The sequence below is a fragment of the Lepidochelys olivacea genome, assembly GCF_965140295.1.
Source record: "Lepidochelys olivacea isolate rLepOli2 genome assembly, chromosome: 2".
Taxonomy (NCBI): domain Eukaryota; kingdom Metazoa; phylum Chordata; order Testudines; family Cheloniidae; genus Lepidochelys; species Lepidochelys olivacea.
The window spans coordinates 217,115,508-217,134,812 of NC_140412.1; positions in this window are offsets into that span (position 1 = coordinate 217,115,508).

The following is a 19,305-nucleotide window of genomic DNA, read 5'->3' on the forward strand; positions in this document are numbered from 1 at the left end:
CAGACAGGAAAGATTGATTTTTTTCTCCCACTGTTAACCAAGTGTAATGTGTTTGACAAGCAAAAAAGAGACAGGAGGGCCTAGATAATTTTTTCAGGGGCTCATACATGTAATTCCTCTCTCTGACAAATAGTTCACTTCAATTGCAGTGAAAAGCATCCAAAATAGTCTCGGGTTATTAAAAAAAAAAGTTAGGATACTTTGAGGTATAAATAAGATCTTTGTAAACAAGAAATTTGGATTCTGATATTAATCAAAGAAAATATTGAGGGCAGCATAATGTTTTCAGCAGGTTCCCTACACAGTACAAGATGTAAGATATTTTAAATAGGTCCGTATTTAGTCAACAACAGGTTATCTTTATGTATAAATTAAAAGGACAGTATCAGCTAGAAATGTAGTGCCCTACAAACAATGAATTTTAAAGTAATTTCAGGTACTACACCTGCCCTGGAGGCCCCCGGCAACTGTCATTCTTTTTCAATGACATTTCCCTATTTTTAAAATGCTTTCGTCTCCCACACTAACAACACAGGAAAATTTAGTCCCAGTCATGTATTATTTATTCATTTGAACATAGCACCTACGAGCACCTGTCATGGACCAGGCACTGTATAGACACAAAACAAAAAGACAGTCCTTGCCCCAAGGGGCTTGCAATCTAAGTGTAAAACAGACAACAGACAGATTGATGGGAGACTGCAAGGAAACAATGAGACAGAATTGTCCAGCATGATATGCTGTGGTATCAACACACCAGCAGCCTACATATGCAACTGACAAATTGGTCCACCTGTGTGAAGCCCCATTGACTTCAGTGTATAAATTATATGGGATTTGCATACGTGAGTTTGATTAGTCACAGTATATGTTTTAGAATATTTTGTATTATATAATCACAAAAGAGAAACTATGTTTTTCTACTTAAATGGAAGAACAGGTAAAATTTGAAAAGAAACAGAGAGACTGGATGGTTCAAGATACTAGATTTATCGGCCACTGATTCAAATTCAGCCTAGGTCAGTATAGGCTGAAAGATTTTCCATCTAATGAGTGTTTGGTGGCCTATGTATAATGACTAGGTGATTTCAGAGTAATTTGTTAAAAACAGGTGTTCACATCACAAAACCACATCTGAGGTCCTGATTCTGTCACCCTGACTCACAGGCCTTGTCAAGACAAGGAGTTGGAAAGTGTTAACAGTCTCATATAGGCAAGTAAAGACATGCCTGAACCCTGTGGGTATATAGTCTGCACAGCTCTCTACACGACCAAGCAGTGTCTTCCCACATCTACATTGGTATTTATAGACGTCCTACTGCTTCCCTGCAGCCGGAGTCTTTCTCCACCCCAGGGAAAGGCCCCAGCAGTTGGGAAAGGCTTTGGCAGGGAAGGAAGCAGGGAAAGGCTCTGGAAACTCTTTGCTGCTGGAGCTCATCCCTGCCACACAGAGCTGCCGGAGCCCTGCCAGAGCCTTTCAATGACACGGGTAGCTTCACATTCCGGTGTGGATGAGGCAGCGTGTAAAGAGAACAGGAGGACTTGTGGTACCTTAGAGACTAACAGATTTATTTGAGCATAAGCTTTCGTGGTCTACAGCTCAGTTCATCGGATGCAGTTACACGTACTCTACATACCCCTGCCAGTGGAGTGGAGTGTAGACCCAGCCTTAGATGTGAGCCTTACAGGTCAGATTTCAGATATAATATTTGGGAAATGTGAGGAAGTGCATACAGCTGCTAATCATGCCATGCCCCTTGTTCAGTTATGTGACTTCAGTCTGTAGGACTGTCAATAAAGACCTAAAACCTAAACCTAAAGACTAAACACGAAGCACTAAACTGACTTGTTTCACAGATAATGGGTCAGATTCAACCCTGGCATAACTGTGTGCAACTTCAATTGACGTCAGTGGAAATTTTACCTCCCTTCAGCAGGAGTAAATTTGATTCATTATGTTTAGCAAATATACTCTTGAATGTGTCCAAAAACCACTGTGGTTTTGTAAAGCACAGAAGCACTGAGGCTAATCAGGAAAACCATGCATGGAAGGCCAGTGAAAAATAGTTTAAGTAAAGTGACTGAATAATAACAGTGCTGTATAATGTAACTGTTTCTAGGTAGGCTTACCATAGTGTCTAATAAAAAAGGCAAAATGAACACCTCAAATGTGTCTAATTATCTCCAAAGAAATTGTGCTAATTTATTGGCTTCCCTTTATTCTATAATTTGTGCATTACTATGACATTTGGAAAAGATCATGCAAAAATTTTCTTTTGCTATTTAAAAATGAACTAATGATTTGTTATTTAATGTGCCTGAGTTAATGAGACATTAAACACAGATTATTTGATTATACAAAGTAAAAGTGGTGATACAGGGTAATTGCTAGAGATGGGGAAAGAAGGAAAGATGCATGGTATTCTTTTAAAGAAAAGATACATGAAAATGTAATGGGCCGGATCCTCATTGACTTCTCCAGAACCGTGCCAATTTACACCAGCTGACGAGCCAGCCCAATAATATAGACATACCACTAAGGCTGTTTAAGTGAATTTGCATTGTCATGGTACTAATGCATTTTGCAATAGAGATTTCAGGCCTCCGCCATGGCTACCAAAGCAAACAGTTTATACGTGCCCATGGATGCCATACCAAAATAAAGGGTTTCCTGAAAGGCAAACCTGGGGTTACCTGGCTCTGGGAAACAAATGAAAAATGAGTAGTCAGCTAAAACCTCTTGTTTCTGCATTTTGCAGTCAAATGCAAATTTCTTTTTTTAAATCTTCAGCGCTTGATGCATCATTCTGACATGTCCAGCCGTGCTGGCCCATCATAGTGCACATGGTGACTTGCTCACAGTATTCCTGTAACTGCAGGTGACTCTCCCGAGAGCATTTCTGGTTAAATTAAAGCATGGCTACCAGGCCATAGTCAAGCAATTCTGGGACAATCTGAGTTTGGACGACTTTGTCACTTCCAACTTGCCGCACAGTATATGGAGTCCTGTGGCTGCAATCAGTGACACCCCTGCTTTGATGATAGTATGGAGCGATCGCTGCAGTAGCAGGAGCACTAGGAGGCTTTGTGCCTCAAGGAGACACAAAGCATTCCAGAGCTCTCCCTGTGCACTTGGAAACCTGCCTGCCTACAAGGGATGCAGCGTATGCTCCTCCACACAGTCAGCAGGCTCAGAGGAGAATGCACTGATGATCCTACTACCTCCACACTCCCTTGCAGATGGTTAGCACTAGTAGAGAGAAGTCCCTGTTCTCAGGAGATCCCATGGACCGTAAAGGTGGCCAGACCCCCTCGTGTAGGTACTACAATGGGTGAGAGGGATGGGAGAAGGCCCATTTCTTTTCTCCACCCTTGCACACCAGCACAGTCTGGCCCACGGTAGGGTGTTTGACTTAATGCCCTCAGTAATGGAAATGTATAATGTTCTAGAATGAAGCTCCAGTCTGGATCTCCTGAGTGTAATATGGCACCTCTTGTACAGTAGCTGAAAGATGGGCTAAAACCCAAACCCCATAATGAACAACCCTGAATTTCAGGGACTCCAACTGAGACTCATCAACTCCAAGCTCACTGCAATAATAATTAGTATAAATAAAGCATCTGCTCAATGGTCACAGGCGTGAATTGTTTTCCTTTTACCTTCTGTATCAACAAGCTGTTTTGTGAAAACAGCTACTTTCCCTTTTCCTCTTATGCATCAATCAATGCCTTCTCCAATTTGTTTTCCATAAGAATATTAATTTATTTCAAAGGAAAAGACAGATTGCTTTCATATGTTCAAGTGCCGGTAGCCCCTATCTGATATTTCTATATTGTTTGTAAATAGATGAAGTCAGCGCACCTGTTGAAAAGCATAACTGTTTTCAAACCCTCCCAGAGTGACTTCTCTCTCCCGCTTAAAGGACTTTAATGAAGCAGACATATATGGCCAAATTTTGGCCTAACTTGTACCCTGGGCACTTCCATTCACTTCCGTAGCCTTGTATGGGGTGTAAGTCAGGACAATTTGAACTGCTGAATTTTAATGCCATAATATGATATTTCAAAAAATATTGTATTACCCTTTCACGTACTCAAGTGCATTCTTATTTTAAAATCTATGCCACTGTTCACCTCAGATTTTGCTGGCATGGCCATGTTACAACTTCACAATGATACAAAATGGCTGAACTGAATTGTCTTGAATAAAAATGAATTTGTCTGTTCATGATCTAAGACTTGATGCCCTAATTACACAAAATATCTAGCACCCAGGTCCTCAAAGGAGCCTAAACACCTTTGAGGATCTGGATCTAAGTTATTAACTGGCAAAACACAGACACTTTCCATAACTGGGAGAGGCTTCATCTCACTAAGAGCAAATTAGAATTTAGACTAGAAGGCAGCTCCTGCTCTGTGATCTTGGGGACAAAACTACAGAGAGGAGCCAGCCGAGACTCCAGCCAATAATAGTAGGTGTAGAAGCATCCAAAGCAGGGACTGATGAACTGGGGGTAAAATGGGGTTCAACAAGGCATCCCCCTTGGACCCAAAACTTTGCAAGGGAGATTCCCCTCACTCGCACGCACACACACTCACTCTCTGGGGGCCCTAGAACCCAGGTGTTGTCTTTCTGACCTACTGTCATGTCTGGAGTGGCTCATGACCGAGAGTGCCAACCTCAGGGCAGACTGTCAAAAGCAGGGCAGACACCGCAAACCGGCGGTATGTTCTACCACTGGATTTGACCAACCCAGTAAGAAATATGAAGTCCTGGATCACTGTAACAGTCCTCCCATGGAGTCACAGACAATCTCCTTGGGCACTCCAGTCCTTACCACCCAGGCAAGCTCAACTTATTGATAAATGGTCACTTACACCAAAAATCACAAAATATTCAGAAGAAGAATAATCCCAAGAAACCGGTCACTTATTGCAGACCACACCAAAGACAAAGCTGGTAGCCAATCCTATAGTAAACTAATTAAGGATTTATTAGCTAGAAAAAAGAAATTAGAGAGTTATTTACAGGTTAAAGCAGGCAACATATATATACAAATGAATTCAGTCTATGGATCCAAACAGTGACTGAGATGTAGTAATCTGTCAATAATTAATATCTTTCAGAGCTATTTCCAGGTTGACCCTAGGATCTCTGCTTTTGTTTCTTAGCTCCAACCTTGTAAGAGTTCAAACAGCAAAGAAATGGAAAATCTTCATGTCCACTATCTTTATTTTGCTCTTACAGAATTCAAGCTGATGGGACCTGCTTTCTCTCATGTAGCACCTTCACAGGTGTAAGAGGGCCATTAATCCAGCCTTTGTGTTGTGATATTCCACAATGGTCCACTTAGTACTGATAGTTCTTCTGGATGCGGGGGAGGGAGAGGGAACCATTCTTCCTGCCTCGGTTCACAAGTTCAGAGAAGGCATTTTTACAGTTATAAAGAAAAACTTGCATATTACTTTATAGCACGGGATACAGAAATTACAAGTAAGACTAACGGAGGCAGCAATTTACAGGCATTTCAGAGATGCTGTCTGTCTTGTTTATTTAGTCTGTAAGATCTTCAGGGCAAAAACTATCTACTACTCTGTACAGCACCTAGCACAGTGGGGCCCCATTCTAGACTGGTCTGTATTTAGCCACCATAATATACATGATTAATAACAATCATGCAGGTTGCATAGTGGCATTTCAATATTTCATCTCAGTTAACACAAAACATTCACAGGAAAAAAGGTGGAAATATTGAATGCTTAATGACCAAGACTTAGAATTCATTAAAGATATGTTTATTAGAGTCAGTTTTAGCTTTTCTCTTCACTGAGTCAGCTATGTTGTGAAACGAGAACAGAGATTAGGGCATTAGATGAGGGAAATGGGCCTACTTCATTATCCTCAAAGAAATGCTTTTATGAATATACCTTGCATGGTTTTATTTAGGCTACATGTGGTAGATATTAACCAGGAAGTTTCTGGAAGGGAAACTGAATTATTTCAAGCTTAACTGCATGCATATGTAAGGGGACTGTTGCCCCCTTACTAACATTCAGTGAGGGTATTTTAGTTGCTACCTCCCAGTACTAAAAAGGGGGAAGGGTCGATGGGGAATCAGGACCCTGAGACTGACAGCCCCCAGGAACAATGGGGAGTGGCCAATGCTCCAGGTCAGCCTGAATGACAAGGTGGGCAGGCTAATCAGGTCCCATCCTCCGTGTGAGCTGGATTTGCCTGGTTCAGACAGAGTGGGGCCAAGCTAAGGAGAAAGCAGGGGTCCAAGCTAAGCTGGGGAGCAGAGCTGTGCCAGATCCAGAGGGACCAGAAAAGCAGCCCAGAGAGACCAGACCCTGTCCTGGGAGCAGAACTGCAGCCCCACAGTCAGAGGCACAGCCCAGAGAGAGCAGACTTGCCCTGGGAGCAGAGCTGCAGCAACCAGAGCTAGAGGGGCCAGAAAAGCAGCCCAGGAAGCAGGTCAGTGCTGGGAGCAGAGTCACAGAAGCAGCCTGCAGAGCAGACCTGTCCTGGGAGCAGAGCTGTAGCAACCAGAGGCAGAGGGGCCAGAGAAGCTGCCCAGGGAGCTGGAGGCAGAGCAGCAGTGCAGAGACCGAGTGGTGCAGCTGGGGCTGGAGTGGTCTGGAGCTGGGTACGGTGAGCAACTGGGGAGAGCGAGGGGGACCCTGGGCAGTAGGCCCAGCGGCTCAGCCAAGAGGCTCTGCAGGCCAGGTTTGGATCGTAACCCTCACAGGACGGGGGCGACACTGGGAAGAAGGGGCCTACCACTTAGAGCCTGAGAGCGTGTGGCCACCACCAGAGCAAGTGTCCAACCCACAGCATCCCTGCAGCACAGCCAGGCCTGAGAAGAAGGCCTGGGATATACAAGGAACAGACTGTGAACTGCCCTGACTTTCCAGAGACACTGTTTGTGATGTTCCCTGCCACAGAGCAGGGTGATGTGTTTCCTTTAACCTTTCCCATTATTCCGTATTCTTTTTTAAAATTAATTGTTAATTAAATAACTTGCATTTGCTTTAACTTGTATGTAATGGTCAGTGGGTCAGAGAAGTGCCCAGTGCAGAGAGAGTACCCCGGAGTGGAGACACCCTAGCCCCTGTCCTAGGTGACCACAGCAGGGTTGGGGGTCGAGCCCCCCAGGAATCCTGGCCCAGCCTTATTGGGGTTACGAGGACTCTGCCAGACAGGAGAGTGGAAGGGGAGTTCTCAAGGACAGGGAGGCCACTGGGTAAAGGAAGTGGGAGTGAGGACTCAGATCCTTTTGCTAGCCCACTTCACCGGGGTAGTGCAGAAGCCAGGACAAGAGCGGGACTATTCCCCCGCTTACACATATCTCTAAATGGATTAATCACCAGAATGACAACTTGTATTTAATGAGCTAAATGTTTATTAAAACCACATTTTATCTTTGAAAAATACTTTAAGTGCAATTGAATCTGATAAATCTGCTAAGGCAAAGTCCAGTTCATAATGCCATGTTCAAGTCGAGCTTGACATATGAAGTTCAATTATATTAGCATAAAAGCTGAAACTTTTCCAGATGATGATGGCTTTACATTTAGGAAAATAGATGAATAATTTGGTGAACTGCATGGTAATTTTTTCCTCTCAAACATTGTAGTGGCTTTTTGAGAGCTTGCCATCTTAATCTTAAAATTAGTTTAACTTCAACCATAATTTAAGGTCAATAGTCAGTATCTGTTACCTACAAAGTGAGAGTTAATTTCCCTTAGCACTTAGACATTGCTTGTGAATGAGAAGAGAGGTCATTATGAAAATATTTAATGAAAATGATTGAACAAAGGCATGCAGCAATTTGCTAATGACAAGTGCTTCACTCTTATAAATAGCTTTATCAGTTCTATTTTAAGAACAATGATGGTGCGGAGATTATCAAAATAAAATACAGTTCTGGTTACATTACTTTGTGCCTTATAATGGTGGGTGTGTTTTGGAAAACCAAGAAAGATAAAGCATATTGCATTAGATTGACTCATGTACAGGAATGTTGATATGAGATGTATAAAATGATTAAATACACATTTTCAATACTACCATATTCTGCTAGCAGTATGTAATTTATCTGGATAGTTATACAGAAATGCTTCCTGATTATTATACATTTATTATACCTGTGCAGTCTATGACTAAGCCATGGATAGATTCTCAGCAGATTCTGATATAAAGCTGGTTAACAATTGTGAATATTTTCATTCAGTGTATATATATATATTCATAAATACAGCTAGTCAAAAATGCCAACTGTTTTTCATAGTAAATTTAAAAAAAAATTGCATTTTGTTTTTAGAGATTTCCTGCAAAAAACTGAAATTTTTCAGTTAAAAACTGAGAACAAAATTTTTTCAGCTATTTTGAATTTTTCCTCTCTCTCTCCTTTTTTGCTTTCTCCCTCACCCAATTTTATGTCAGCAAAAAATAAAATCAGGATTTTCTGTCAAAAACAAGAAAAAATTGAAAGTAGTAAAATTTGCGGGGGAGGGGGTTATTATTATCATCATCTTTATTATTTGGGAGGGGGAATTTTATTATTTTTCCCTTGAAAAATGTTCTTGATCAAGGATTGAAGAGTCATCTACTTTAGAGCGCTGGACACAAGATGAAAAAAAATATTCATCAAATAATTTGTTCAGGAAATTATTTGAAAATTCATCAAGGAAATTGTTCAAATAAACCAACTGTATTCAGAGATTCACTTTGGGTCAACATCCAAGAATTTGGATGCTTATCCAATCTAACTAAACTTGGATGCTTATCTAAACCATTTAAACTTGTGTCTGCTAGAAATTTCCTAGGAATGCCATCTGTAATATTTCAGAACTTTGGACCTAAGCAGAACCTGAAAGTGCAGAGGCAGGTAAAAAGTGAAGAAAAAAAGTAGGGAAAAAGATAGTGAAATATTTCAGATCTTCATAAAGTTTCTTTCCTGATATGAATACGGTAGGGCCTGATTCTCATTTACACTAAGGCCTTACTACATGGCTCATACATGTATATCTACTTCTTTGGGTATGTCTTCACTGCACACTAAGCCTGGCCTTTGGCTCAGGTTTGAGCCCAGCCCCCCCACTCTCGCCACCCCTTCCAGCCATGCACAAATCAGTCTGACTCAGGACAGGAAGCACTAAGCCCCTGGGTTCTAGGATGCTGCTCGGGGAGATGGGTCAGAGCCTGAGTCATGCTGTGATCCATGTCCAAGCCCTGTCATTTTGCAGTGTGGATGCAGGTGAAGCCACAGACCCAAGTCAGAAGATCTGAATAGTACAGTATGGACATATTAACCTGGCTGTGAGACTAGGTCCAGCAATTGTATTCCCAGGTTTAAAATGCAATGTGGATGCTCAAGCATGGGCTTGGGAACACTGAGTCCACAAGCCCAGGTCCCACAGCCTCAGACTTAGTATGCAGCTTAGAATCATAGAATATCAGGGTTGGAAGGGACCCCAGAAGGTCATCTAGTCCAACCCCCTGCTCAAAGCAGGACCAATCCCCAACTAAATCATCCCAGCCAGGGCTTTGTGAAGCCTGACCTTAAAAACCTCTAAGGAAGGAGATTCTACCACCTCCCTAGGTAACGCATTCCAGTGTTTCACCACCCTCTTAGTGAAAAAGTTTTTCCTAATATCCAATCTAAACCTCCCCCACTGCAACTTGAGACCATTACTACCCACCTTATAGACATCTGGTTAAGGCTACTTTACACTGTCCGAGTGCTGCAAAGGGGCCCTAGTGTAACAGAGAATCAGGCCCTGCAGTGTACTTTACTATTTAAAAATAAACAACTTCAACTTTTGCTGTCCCCTTCTCCCTCCCTCTTCCATTTCTCTGCTCGCTCCAGCCACCTCCCTGTCTGTCTTAGGTCAAGACTATACAGAACAATATTCTGAAAGAGACAAGGAGCAGCTTAAGCAAAAGAACCACGGGGCAGTATTCTCAGAATGTCTTATGCTCTGAAGAAGGCAGAGTGAAGTTAGGTGTAAAGTGATAATGCATATAAAATGAATGCTACCAGAATGTTCAAAGGTTCATCTTACACTAGGAACTCTTAGGAATATTTGGGTCCTGTACAAATAAGCTGGGCTATCTCTGAACAAAAGGGAATCAATGTATTGGTGGAGCAAATTGCCAGGGCAGGAGGGGCATGAAGTAGAAATCAGGGAAAAGCGATCCGATGGGGGTCAGGGCCAATAGGGGACCCTTCTACAGCACTTGTCTAAAACACCGCATCATTTTACTGTACAGCAACAGTACTATAGCATGTTTATTTTGATAGGATGCTGAAACCACAGGTAAACGGACACTGTAAGGCACACTGTCACATACTGCTAGTCTTGCAAAATCCTCTTGAAAATGTACAAGCCCAGACACAAATCTACTTGCTTGAGCTTTATCGTGATCATAGATGATACCGTACATGCTTAGGCTATATTTACACTTATTTTTAGTGTAATACCTCGATGACCGTTAGAACAAATATGTCTACCTGCTCTGGAACTCACACCCCTAGCTCCAAGGGTAGACATAGCTTTACTGGGTGAAATCTTGGCCCTGCTGAAATCAATGGCAAGATTCTCAATTGATTTCAACAGGGCCAGGATTTCACCTATTCTATTTTACTCATTTATTACAAAACTAGTCACTTTGTCCGAGTGGGTGAGGAGAGTTGGGAAAGGCCATCTAAATTGTGCCCCCAAAATTCATGCACACCAACACAATATTTGCATAGGTAAGTAGCTGGGTAATTTAATATAAATACCCATTTGTAGGAACAAACACCTGGTTTTTGTGCACAGCAATGGGGATTTATGGGGATAGGTACAAATTTAGCAGGGGCCAATTTATCTCTGAGAGAACAGTATAGGATTAGATTGTGATGTCCAGCACAGCACTGAACAAGTAGTGCCAGCCAGGAAGCACTGTAGCTGAGAAACACACCTCTGAGTCACAGTCATTCTCCTGCTGCCTCCTTTGTGGGTCCAGGCGGTAATAATTTAGCATATCTCAGCAGCAAAATGATGACACACCGCTTGCTGGCTCAGCTACGCTAGCAAGCAAATGTTTGTAATTCTGAGGTTCTACTGTATGTCCTCAATTCTGTGAGGTAGTGAGAAGTCCTGTGCGGTGCGGCGCACCCTCATGACCCAGAGAACACTCACAAGAGAGCTCTTGGCAGCATCCGATGAAGTGAGCTGTAGTTCACGGAAGTTTATGCTCAAATAAATTTGTTAGTCTCTAAGGTGCCACAAGTCCTCCTTTTCTTTTGGCAGCAAAAAGTCTTTTTTATAGGAAAAATACATGGCACATAGTGGAAGGTCTTGTACAAATTTTGGAGAGATCACATGGTGGAAGTAATGTGTATGGAACCCATTAAAATGCCCATTATCACCATCTAGAAGAATGACTGACCAGACTTTCTTCTGAATGTTCCAGCCCGATCAGAGGCCGTATTCTCAAGACATCCCGGCTGCATGCAGTAATTCCCAGTCAGACTGAGTTACTCTCTCCATTTGTTTTAAACCACACAGTGGAATGTCATAAAGAGTTAAAAATGTATAATCTGCAAAAGAAAATTATCTTGAGAGAATTGAAACCACAATCATTGATTGCTTAGCAGATAAGATTGCCAGAGCCCTTCACTGTTTTGCAATTAAATCACAAGCTTCAGCCACTACATGTTTTCTTAAAAATCCAGTGAAGAACAACTATAAATACTTAGAAATGCTTCTTTGGTAAAACCATTAAACATGAGCAGACATTCCTGGGGGGGTTATTGATTATCTTTTAGCCTATCTAGCCAAAGCTGATAATTCAATTTGTTGGGAAATTTATCCCCCTCAACAAACTAGACCTATCTTAGCTTCTGGGCACTTACAATCATTAAAACAAAACTAATTAAAATGGATGGACTCTTAATGAAAAAAGAACCAACAAGGTTATGCAGTCTGAATTCTAATCCTATTAGTTGTTTCCTCCGCAGAAAGATTAATTTTTTTCTCTAGCTTCTTCTCAAATTTTTATTGATAAAACACTTTGTTTGGGGAAAGACATAAAAATAAATTGGTTTGCTGACCCATTAAAACGAGCTTGGATTAAAACCCGGGGAAAATCATTATGCTTATGGCTCACGTGTATTAAGGCACTATAGCTGTCCCCCCATTCTGAAGCACTGAACCTGTAGTTCTAAAATCCTTGTGCACAATTGCCACTGACAGTTTGACTACTGGCTTCTGATATTGTCCAAAAAGTCAATTCAGCATTTGTGATTACGAGAAGAGGTAGAGACTACAGATTTCCCCTATGTTTAATATTACAAGTGATTTGCCAGGCACCAAAACATGGAGGAAAAAGAGATATTAAAGTGAAAACCTCAATGTAACAATGTTCTAATATCCCCCTCCCCCACCCCCAGCAAATTATAAAGAGAAAATCACTTTAGAAAAGGTGCCTTATGTGTAATTTTCTAGACTGGTAACCAAGTAGGTAACTGTCATGCTGCAGAGGAGGACACAGGGAATTTAGCTCCCATTTGAATGCCCATGAAGACTTTCAAAGTTATTGCACAGCTTTGAAAGAGTCCAGATAAAGGTAAAAACAGTGCCATTTATATTTCAAATGATTGTTGTACACGTATGCCATAAGAGATTAAGCATGGCCCAGTGGTTTATGATGCTCTCCTCATCTGTGGGACACCCAGGTGCAATTCCTGCTCCACCACAAAAGCATCTTGTGTGACGCTAGGTGAGCCACTGTGCTTAAGTTCCCATCTGTAAAATGGGGACACTAGCACTGCCCTACCTCACGGGAATGGTGTGAGGATAAATACAATTAACAATTGTGAGGTACTTAGATTCTACAGTGATGGGGGCCATATAAATGCTTTATAAATCTACTTGTTAACCCAGGGAACCGAGGGAGGCAGATTTGGGTTCCACTTGTGGCACTGTCAGAGTCTCCGCTGCTATTTCCCAGTCTCTAAAAGAGGGATGGTAATAATACTTCACAGGGGTCATGCGAGGCTAAATTCATAGTTTGTAAAATCACTTACAGATCTTCTGATGCCAGGCAATATAGAAATATAAAATATTAATATTATTCACCAACATTTTCAAAATTAGTATTTTTAGATGCCATGCTCTCAGGTGCTACTTACAAGCCTTTCAAAGGGATCTGATTTTCAGAGGGTGGGAATTTAATATTTTCAAAAATTCTGTTCAAGTTCTTATATCACACCTCCATTGTCAATGACAGCATACTGAGCGAATCTCCTAACTCAATGGGAAGACTCCAGTGGAAGTTGGATTGGGCCCCAGCTGAGATGTCCTTGCAACATGCTAAGGCATTGCACATGGTTTTATTTCATGGCCCTCATCTTAACCGACGGATTCTAAATGTCTAATTCTGTAATTATTTGTTGCTTGTTGCTGACAGAGTTTATCAGTTTATATACAAACGTAAACAGCAAAACAAATGCCGCATGACATCTAAACAGTGTTTAGATAAGATGAGAATAGCTTTCGAAATGGCACCTTTCCATCTTGACAAAAATAACTAAAATCTATTTCAACCCAAGTTCGGCATACAGTTAAAATCCAAGGATCATGCAGAGCATTTTGATAGGGGCACTACTGATGTTAAAGATCTTTGCTTTACAATGATTCTTAGCTGGAATGTTGCTGAAGTCCCCTCTGATTCTGTGTGTCACTGTGAAATGTTTGTAGATTCATCAGTGGGCTTTGACCTCACTCCTGCAGCGAGTTCTGTTGCTGGAACTGAGTCCCATTAAAGTCAGTGGGGCTCTGTGCAGGTGTGGAGTTCCCCTACCCCAGGATGGAGCTCATTGTAGATCAGGGCTTTTGTGTTACAAAGGTCATTTAATTTCTGAATCATTTGGTTTCCCCACATCTCACCCAATATATGGCACAATCCAGCTCCCATTGTAATCAATGGAAAGACATTAGGGAGAGCTGGATCAGATCCATGAGCGATTAATTTTTGGGGGGTGCCCTCTGTTGTGGCCCCTTATGACATCCACTACCCAGTCTGCTTTCTGCCTCTTAGTAAAGCAGAGGTGGTAGTGGTGCTTCTTTCCTTGTTAAAAAAAAAAAACTCCTTCTACATTTTTCTCATCAAAATAGAAGGAAACTCACAGAAAGGTAGAAAATACTCAGGATTTTAAAAGCTTCTCCAACAGCTGGACCTCATTTTGATTGCATGCCAGTTTTATTCAGGTGTAGCTTGATATACTTCAAGAGAAGTTAGTGCCATTTCAGGCCCTTCATTCACACATTGCCCAAAAAGTTGGCAGACTCCACTGGAGATGATGGAGGGCAGCTATCACATAGGGTGGAGCCCTGCTCTGTGCTCATCTCCCCTTTATGGGTGTTTCATGCCGCTTTTATTTTCCCTTCCCTTCTATAACTTCACAGTGGTCAGCCTTATTCTTTTTGCCCCTCTTTTTCCCATACCTATTTATTTTTCTCTGCCACCATTTACAGTGTAGTGAAGTTGCTAAACAATCCCTCCCCCTACTCTCTTTATATATTACACACCACGCCTTTCCCCCACATTGAACAAACGTTATGGTGGCATTAGGTAATGCCAGCATCAAGGATGCTTGTGGATGGAAACAGCAAAAGGCACATCCGTGACACTAGGCCAATCCCCTGCCAAATTTCAAGTCCTGGTTCCCAAGAATGGGGCCACTAGAGCTTCTCAAAGAAAAGGTGGCCAGAATGTTTTAACATGGGCCAAACAACATATTTTTTCTAACCTCTTCTTGAAAACAGCTGAATCATTTTGGCTGAAATATTTTTTTAAAATAATCAACCTGAGGCAGATACGGGGCATGTAAAATTTTAGCCCAAATGGTTAAAGTTTTTTTTCAAATTTATATCATAAGTACACAATTGGTTGGGTAACTGGGTCCTACCTTTGAATGAGATTTGAGATTTTAATGGGCTGCCCAAAGAGTATTGATGTTAGTATTAGAATCCTGGTGAGGACTGAAGGGCATTACATTGCCTTGTAACAATATCTGTATAATTTAGAATAGTGAGACGCCACTGCATTTCACTTGCAATAAATCAGCAGTAATGACAACTTTACCTTTGGTCAGTTTCTGATGTTAGCATGCAGAGGCTAGAAGAAAGCAGGTTGCAGTGAAGTGCTACTTGCTATTGCTTGGCCTTTGGGGAGTCAGTAGATACCAGAGAAAGGACACTAAATCCCTACAACTTTAAACTGAGGGACAGAGAAAACCCAGAGGCTTACCTTCAACTATGATTTATACCTGGTGTGTACTTTTGTAGTTTCATACTAGGAAAATATATCATTTTAAAGAACTAATCTCCTGCTGGTTTTGACCAGATAATGTATTCAGTAAATCGTATTTAATCACTTACTATACAAATATGGTTGAATATTGCCTGAGTGTTTGTCTAACCAATTATTTGACCAATGTTTCCATTGAATAATACTTACCATCTCTAGTCTTTGAAGCTAACTTTAAAGACAGGTTTCAGAGTAACAGCCATGTTAGTCTGTATTCGCAAAAAGAAAAGGAGTACTTGTGGCACCTTAGAGACTAACCAATTTATTTGAGCATGAGCTTTCGTGAGCTACAGCTCACTTCATCGGATGCATGAATCGGATGCATGCATCGGATGCAACTTTAAAGAGTTGTTCAACAAATATATCGAGTGAAAAATCAGGCCATAGTTAACATTATAGTAGTTAAAATCCAGCTTGAATTAGAGAGTAGAGAAATGAGAATTAGTTGGGGATTGGTCCTGCTTTGAGCAGGGGGTTGGACTAGATGACCTCCTGAGGTCCCTTCCAACCCTGATATTCTATGATTCTATGAGAACAGACACTGTCAGAAGGTTATTTTGGAACTGGACATGTACTCACTGTTCCTCTTAGATTTTTTTCTTTAATTCTTTAAGAGCATATTGTAATGGTTTAGGGTAATTTATAAAGCTTGTATTTGAAATTTTATGCAGCACTGCTGCCTACTGTAGTAAATTTGTTTTCATAAATAATGTCTCAATGTCTGCTAGAAAGAACAGTGCTTTTCAGCCTGAGGTCTGCAGACCCTTGGAGGTCCACAGACTGTCTAAGATTTCCAAAGGAGTCTGCATCTGCATTTGAAATTTTTTGGGAGGGTCCACAAGTGAAAAAAAGGTTGAAAATCACTGTGCTAGACACTGCACAGAGCATAATTAACAATCCATACAAATTGTCATGTGAAAAGGTCCTTCTGGAGACAGTCTAGCTTTTGCATATAGCACAGTGGCTAGAGCTTTACCCCTGGGTTCTGTCTAATAACCACCATTTAGTGATTAATATTCCATTCCTTGTTCTAATCTTGTCCAGATACTCAGCAGACTAGTATAATCAAATATGCCTCCATTTCTCTGCAAGTTAATAGGGGATATTAAATCTTTTCCTTTTTTCTGTGGCAGGATTGTGCATGTTCCATTGCTTCCTTCTTTGAGAATATCAAAATTCCCTGAGCAAATATGACTCTTGACTCAGTCTCATGTTAAACACCTAGTATTTAATCTATCAGAGCCAAAGACATGATAGTAGGGTAGGGGGGAGGGGGTTGGCATGAATATATTAGTTTGGGAATCTGCCAGAAGTGATTGTGAGGATTATTGATAAAACATGTTAGAGTGGTGACAGATTTGTTTAATTTGAAATGGCTGGAAAAGCCACAATTTTATTAAATAAGACAGGTAAACATATCTGAATATGGGAGTAAGAATCCCTGATATCTGTGAAAGTGAAAGTGTTAGGTTTGGCAATACCAATTGCTCTTTTCTTGTACCATAAACCTGTAACATAACCCTTCCAGATCACCCTGAATCGTTAAATAAAACAAAACCCTGGCTACTTGAACACAATGTTACTTTTGCCATTGACTTAGGGTCTATCTACACTTCAAGCTGGGGTTGTGATTCCCAGCTTGAGAAGACATACCTGCGCTAGTTCTAATCAAGATAGTGCTCTAAAAATAGAGTGCAGCCATGGTGGCACAGATAGTGGATAGGTTTAGCTGCCCCAAGTATATGCCTATGGTCTCTAATGGGTAAGTGCTTGGGGGAGCTAGCCCCTCTCAATGCTGTGGGTACACTCTATTTTTAGCTCTCTAGCTTAACCATCAGCTGGACATACCCTTAAATGGGGTCAGGGTTTCACCACATATGCACATGAGGCCTGAACTTACAGCAGAGTGCCTTACTGTACAGTAGCTAACTACTAGCTGCAGGAATGGCTAATCTAGCAAGAAGAAACACAGCTCTAGATCAACCTCTATTATCTGAAATGGCGATTTGGTTGCCATATATTCCACAGGAGGGAATATGATCCTCTTTTCCCTGCTACTTTGGGATAAAGCGAGACACACACATAAGATATCTATGGCAGCTCTTTGGATCCCTACCACCCGAACCACCCATCACAAATGCATACCTTTAAGGCTGTGCCTTTGGAAAGCTGGAGATGTTATGTAAATTATGCCATGCTCTAATTTGCATACTAAGTGAATATGCATGACCTCATTTATCATAATTCCCCCAGAGTCAAAACTTTCAATTCTTTGCTCCTTCTCACTGTTCAATCAATAAATGATCCATTAAACCAAACTTTTCTTCCCTCTAGTTTTCTTTCATTCATACCCCACTCCTGAACTGATCATCTGAATCTCTCTCCGGTTCCCCATATTATCCCTTCACATCATCCCTATTGCTTTCCTCTCTCTCTACTCCCCTGCTCAAAATTTCTCCCTTCACCCTGACCAACCTCTGTGCTCTTACTTCTCCCCCTCATCCCTCAAAATCCCCCCCCCCCACATGGCTCCACATTACATCCACTTTGTCTGGTTCTCCATGTCACATCCTCCCTCTCTTGAGCATAGTCTCAGACATGCTTATAGCCATAGAGACATTCATAGGGCAACACCCTTCATTATTCTGTCCAGGGGTGCTCTAGCCATGCCTATGCTAGACTTTGTCTCTATGGTTGAAATCCTCCCAAGGGTAGAAACCCTGCATTACAAGAGAGACCTTGCCTACAGGACACTAATTATACAGATGTTGCCTACAATATTTCTTCCTCAGCTCTGCAACTCTTCCACTTGGGAAAATGAAGCTGTTGCTCAGGAGCCCAGCAACGCCAAAAGCTGGGAGTTTCTAGGGCAAACTGGGAGACTTAACAAACCTGCAGAGGTTGCTAATCCTTCTGTTAGCTGACACCACCTACCTATTTACTTAGCATCAAAGACTCCTGGTACTGTATCTGTGAAGCACTCCTCCAGTCAGGACTAGAGATCTAAGATAAGGATGTTAGAGCCAGTGTCTGGAAAGTGGGTATTAGGAAAGAAATAGGCAGGGACAGTTATAGGAGATTCCCCTGTCACTAGCCCCTGAAGGGATGTATGAAATTCCTCAATGCACAGTTGACCCCTTTTCTTGCACTGTCCCACCACAGCAGATCTGCGTGTGTTCCTCTAAATGTGTTCTTGCAAGGCTCTGTGCATGTTAAGTGAGAGATCAAAATCTCTGTTTGTTTTCTTTCCAGCCTTGATTTGCTGGGAAAGCCCACAGCCTCCCCGAGTATGAAGGCATTGTTTCCCATCCCACCCTTGGCGCCGACTGCTGAAATATCCGTTTAAAAATGGGATGAACAATCAGCAATACTATCAATACCTGATACCAGGCTCTAAAATGGGAAACTATAAATGATCATGAAAGACAAAGGTTTGGATTGTCTCCATGTAGCAGCTTTACCATCCTGGAGCACCCTTGTTGCAACAGTCTCTTGCATACAGAACTTGGCCCTCCAATCAGATTTCTCTAAAGTCCTGCTCCTTCCTGGGCAATAATGTCCTTCAAATTCTAAATAATCTCCTCCATCAGCATGTAAAGCAAATATAGTCACCCACAAAAAGTCTTCTGCCCCTTATGTGACTTCCCTTCAGTCCCAGACTCTCCAGCAAATAGAAGCCCAACCATAAATAACACTGGACCTCTCTCTTCCTTGCTGGGGTTGAAGTTTAAGTGTCTCCTCCTCTTTGCTCTCACTGTCCATCATTTTCTCAGGACATTGACTCACAGAGCTGCTTCCCTCAAGTCCTGCCCATTCACAGGGCCCACTGCAAGAACTAATCCTGGCTCCTGCAGCTATACCTCTTGTCTTCTCCCCTTAGTTGGTCCTTGTCCAGCCTCTCCTCCCAGGAGAGAACCTTCCTCTCCCTCTGACTACTCTGT